Source organism: Ornithorhynchus anatinus, chromosome 1 (genome assembly GCF_004115215.2).
Source record: "Ornithorhynchus anatinus isolate Pmale09 chromosome 1, mOrnAna1.pri.v4, whole genome shotgun sequence".
In the NCBI taxonomy this organism is placed as follows: domain Eukaryota; kingdom Metazoa; phylum Chordata; class Mammalia; order Monotremata; family Ornithorhynchidae; genus Ornithorhynchus; species Ornithorhynchus anatinus.
This window is the reverse complement of record NC_041728.1, coordinates 8,495,742-8,501,741: the sequence shown is the minus strand read 5'-3', so window position 1 is coordinate 8,501,741 and position 6,000 is coordinate 8,495,742.

The following is a 6,000-nucleotide window of genomic DNA, read 5'->3' as shown; positions in this document are numbered from 1 at the left end:
AGAGATGTCAAGCGATTTATCACAGACCATGCAGGAGACAAGTGGCAGAGCCGGGATTAGAACCAGGTCCTCTGATCTAAGACCCGCTCTTTCCACTAGTCCATGCCGCTTCTCTTTTCTTCCTTTACCTGTGATTTCTTTTCACGTCCATCTCCCCCATTAGACCATAAGATACTTGAGGGCAGGGGTCATGTCTACCAAATGTATTCCCCCCAGGAGCTCGGCACAGTGGTCGCGCAGAGTGGGTGCTCAATGAGCACCGTTGATCACTTGATTTACCGTGTGCCCGAGGTTAGACCCTCAGACTATAGGCCACTTTCGGCCCTATAGCTTTTGCGAGGGGGGATCGATCGGTCGATCGATGAGATTTATTGGGTGCTCCCTGTTCTCTCCACATTTCCTCCTCTGGACCTCAGACCCCTCTTCTCCCTCAGTCGGAAGGGAGCGCCTGCTCCCCCAACACAGACCCTGTGCTGGTCATCCCAGGGCCCGACCTCTAGCTCCTGGGAATGAAGATCGGACCTATCGTATCCTTTTCAGAGCGTCACCCGCTCCGCTGTGCCGCCCGTCAAACCCGGGCCGTGAAACTGAAGAGAAAATGATTTCCATTCTTCGACGCACAATTTCCCAGTTATTACATTTCATCTTGTGGTAACCCGAAAGGTGAAAGCACTCAAATCCTTTTCTAATACATGTTACACTTACCCTCTTTCCCAAACAACACCCAATTACTGTTGAACTCGTACAATAAAGGTTTCAAAAACGCAAAACTTAAAATGTTTTGGAAAATCTCAGAGCTGTCAGGAACTCTTGGCCCCAAGCTGCTTTAAAACCTCACGCTGGCAGCTAAATGGTAGACAACACAAGGTCCCCGTGACCTTATAAAAATGACAAGGGACAGGATGTTCCCCTAGTGTTTTTCATCCATTAGGCATAGAATGAGAGTTCTTTAATATTACGCATTAATGTCACCCTGTTCTATTATTTTTCTTGAACCGCACATATTTATTAAACCCAAAGGCAAGGGAAAATCATGATTTTCATTCATATTTAAGGCTTTCATGCTCCTTTTATAGTGACACGACAGAATCATGTTCCACATTAATGCATTTCTGGTCAGATATGTTTTCGGAGTCTAAAGTCACGGAAAAACTGCCGGCAGCTGGTATTTAGTGACCTCCTGTACCCGGCGATTTGTGCCTTTGGGGAAACAAAATACATTTTCATTCGCTACGACTCCAGAATGTACTCCATTCCTCTCATTCTGTCATTCCCGCAGAAATGGCAGGAAGGACAGCTTCAGAGTCGGTCTGAGAACTGTCTATCTTGTCAGAAATGACGGCCTCAAGATTGTCTAGCGGCGAGTTGGGCTAAAGAAACATTCCATTTTCTACGGTTCTTGGGAAAGATACAGACAAATCCCTACCTTACCTCAGTTCCCCGGTCAGGGTCGCACGTGGAGAGTTTTCAGTACTCTACCAGTCGCGACTACGGGAGGGAGAGTCGAGCAGAGACCTAACCGTTCCATTCCTCACTTGGCCAGTGGCTAACCAGTGGAAGGCAATCAATTGGCTACAAGTCAAAACTCGCCCGTGCTGGGTAGCAGCGGCTGGGAGAGAATCGAGGGCAGAGACTCGTTTCCCGTGCAGAAGGAGGGGACGCTAAACCACTTCCATATTTTTACCAAGAAAACTCCACGGATCCGCTACCAGGATGATGGCTGATGCAAGTGGGGCATTCTGGGAGAGACGTGTCTAGGGCGTCGCTAATGGGTCGGACACGACTCGACAGCATAAGACAACAGCCACCTTAGTTACCATCGATGCATCGTCGGTGTCTTTTTATTGAGCACTCAGTGTGTGCAGAGCATTGCAACAAGCGCTTGGGAGAGTACAATACAACAGAATCGGTAGACACAATCCCTGCCCACATTGCACTTACGGTCTAGAGGGGGAGACAGACAAACTATAAATGAATAATTTATAATATGCAATCGATAGACATGTACATAAATGTAGTGGGGCTGAGGGTGGAGTGAATATCAAATGTCCAAAGGTCACGCAGCAAGGAGAAGAAGCTGGGGACGAGAAGACTTAATCAGGGAAGCCGATTAATTTGCAACTGCATTGCAAGCTCCTCCTCTAGATCACAAGGTCCTTGAGGGCAGGGTAATCGTTTACCAACTCTCTTACAGGCAATCTCCCAACAGCCCAGTACAGTGCTCTGTACAGAGTAAGTACTCAATAATTGCCACTGAATGATTGATTTGTTTGTGCTTGTGTCACGGGGAATATCTTAGTTGCTTCCACAGAGGGAGAAGAGAAGTCTAGGGGTTACTAGAGTAGGGCTCGGGTCTATCTAGTCCATTGTGCTTTCTGAAGGGCTTAGTAATCAACCAGTCAGTGGTATTTATTGAGCCCTTTCTATGTTTAGAGCGCTGTACTAAAATGCTTGGGAGAGTATAATCAAACAGCATCAGCAGATGCATTCCCTGCCCAAAATGCACTTACAGTCTAGAGGGGGAGAAGAATTAATCTTCAAACAAATGAAAATTCTCATTAGAGGGAAGTTATTAAGTTTTTCTTTGTGAATTTTCATTCGATCATATTTACTGAGTCCTTACTATGTGCAGAACACTGTATTAAGCGCTTGGAAAGTACAATTCGGCAAGAGAGACAATCCCCAACAACAGGCTCAAGTCCAAACAGTTAGGTAAGGGTTAAAATTGCAGCAAGAGGGAAAGTTGTTTTGGCCTTGAGAACTCACCACATTTGTGAGGAACCACAGGGCAGTCAATTGTATTTATTGAGCTCCTCCTGTGTGCCAGTCACCGTTCTCCCCCTCTAGACCGTAAGCATATTTTGAGCGGGGAACGCGTCTGCCGATTCCCTTTCATTATACTCTCCTAAGCATTTTACTACAGCGCTCTACGTATAGTAGGCGCTCAGTAAATACCATTGATCGGTTGATTACTAAACCCTTCGGAAAGCACAGTGGAGATAGGTAGACATGAGCCCTACTCTATTGGTTAAAGGAATTTGATAGTAAAGTCTTTCAATATTTCATCAGCTCCTACTACATTTCATCTCTTACTCCAACCCAGCCCTCACACTTTGTTCCTCCGGTGCTAACCTTCTCACCGTTCCTCGAACTTGACTTTCTCTCTGTCCACCTCTCGCCCACATCCTACCTGTGGCCTGTAATGCCCTCCCTCTTCATATCAGATAACTGGGCTCCCCCACTTTAGAGCCTTATTGAAGGCCCATCTCCTCCAAGAGGCCTTCCCTGACAAAGCCCTCCTTCCTCTTCTCCCACTCCCTTCTGCACCGCTCATATTTGCTCCATTATTCATCCTCTCTCCCTTCCCCATGGCACATTGGTATATATTTCTATATATCTCTAATTTATTTATCTGTTTATAATAATGTCTCTCTCCCCCTCTAGACTGTGAGCTCACTGTGGGCAGGGAACGTGTTTGATATTATAGCGTACTCTCCCAAGTGCTTCGTATAATGCTTCGCAGTCAGTAAGCATTCAAAAAATACTATTAAATAAAAAATGAAACAAATCAGCGACAGCATTTATGGAGTGACAACTGGGCATAGAGCTCTGTACAAAGGTCCTGGAACCAAACACTAGAGTTAGAAGACCCGGTTCCTCCCTCAACCTCATTCACTGACGTCTCACAGAGTAAGGTTTCCATAAACACTTAGCCGACGTTAAAAGGGCTGCCAAGGGCAGACACCACTACAGATCGGCTACACTGCCGCCCACAGATCCACCCGAGGGGCAGGGAGCAAATCTATGGATTGTCCATTTCCAGATCCCGTCTCTCTCCGCTCCACTGGATCTACAAAGCCTGGCGGTGGGGGAGGAGCCTCTTTGCCAGCTTCCACTGATTCACTGATTCCAGCTGTTTGCAATTTGTGCCCCAAGACTCAGGGTTAGTGGGCAAGAGAGTGTGGTTTGCCTAGTTAAAACCTTCCCTATAAAATCTATAAAATCAAGGCAAGGTGAATAGGTTAACGTTAACAGAGAAGCAGTGCGATCTAGTGGACAGAGGATGGGAATGGGAGTCAGAAGGACCTGCGTTCTAATCCAAACTCCGCAGCTTGCCCGCTGTGTGACTTTGGCCAGTTCACTTCATTTGCCAGCGATCGGTACAATGCCTGGCATATAGTAAGCACTTAATAAATACCAAAACGAAACAAATAAACAAAAAACCACACATGACTACCCACAGTGTGCAGGTGCACTTGGTATTTGTGCCAGAAAATGAATTTAGGACTTTGTAAGGTCAATAACTGGAGTTTTCACTGGGTAATTCACCAATAGATTATTTGAATAGATTCTGGAACACCTTAAAGACTCTGATAACAAAGCAGAATTCTCCTATCACAGGAAGAGTGCTGTAATATTCCTAGCTCCTTCACTCCCCATCTCAGAGGGTGCATGTGGGTATTTGTGGGTGGAATATGTAAATCCTGATAATTACATCAATTTTAGTAGGTAACTGACTCCTATCAGATCCATCGAGCGGTGATATTTACCGTGTACTTATTGTGTGCAGAGTTCTGTATTAAGCGCTTGGAACAGTACAATACAGTACAGTTCAGACATGATCCTTCCCCTCAAGGAGCTCACACTTGTATATTATTTTTCATTTTTATTTGAAAACCAGACTTCTCAACCCTTAGTGCCTCTAATTACGCACAAACCAACTGGGCCAGGACCAAGGACGCACAGAAATTGAAAACCCAAGGTGACTCGAATGGGAGAATTAGCATATTGGAAGAAATGTCTAAATGATAGAAAAGCTCATAACCTGCGTAATAAAATACTCAATGAGATATCATAAAGCAAACTCTCCAGGAAGGAACGGTTACTGTCTCTTTCCCAGAAACCTGAGAAATATAAGCCCACGATCCATTTTTTCAGGACTCAATGTCCATCAGCGGTCGGCAGCAGGCAGGACAGAGGAAATCTTAAATCACTCGTCCACCTCCGGGCTATCTGCACGATAAAATTCACTCCGGACCCAAATTACGTCTCAATTCATTGCCGGGCCCCAGCATTGGAAAACTGTGATCCGGGGAACATATTTGCATATACCAGCAGTTCCAGATTGGATAGGTTTTTTTAGATTATGCTAAATGACCATAATTTGTATCAGCTGGTTGAAGAATTCAAGATATTTTAAGTCATTTTGAGACAATCATGATCATTGCTAATTTTGAGAGTTTTTTGCGTTTGCTTATTCTCTTGGGAGATCGAATTCAGCATAAACCCCACTGGTGTTCACTGAGTTGTGATCTAAATTTGACAAACGTGACCATGAAGATTTAGGCCACGTCTACACGGTTAAAGAGAAGAGGAAGACATTTGGCTGGAGAATTCAGGTCGTTTGAAATATCTGGGGACTGCAGGGAAACAGCGTGCTCTACGAAAGAGCATAGGACTGGGAGTCAGAAGATCTGGGTTTTAATTCTGGCTCTGCCACTTTGCTGTGAGACCTTGGGTAAGAATCTTAACTTCTCTGGGCCTCAGTCACCTCCTCTATAAAATGGGGAGTAAATCCTCCTCCTTCCAATTTAGCCTCATGCGGGACAAGAACTGTGTCTAACCTGATTAACTTGCATCTACCTCACTGCTTAGAACAGTGCTTGACACATAGTAAGTGCTTACTAAATACGTTTGATTAATAATTTTGAATAATTTTGATTCTTGTTATTATTACAGGGCAGATGAGCTGAAAGCAAGATATGAGGCAAGTAGGTCTCAGGCATACGCAGCTCCTCTCATTCTCCCACCATCAGCTGATTGTCAGCCAGATTTCTGAGCCACTTAAAAGCCATCAATCAATCAATCAAGTAAGGATAGTTACCCAGCACTTTCTGTGTGCAGGGCATTGTACTAAGCACTGGGGATAGAACAACACAACAGACTACTTTAATGTTGGTATTTGTTAACCGCTTACTAGGTGCAGAGCACTGTTCTAAG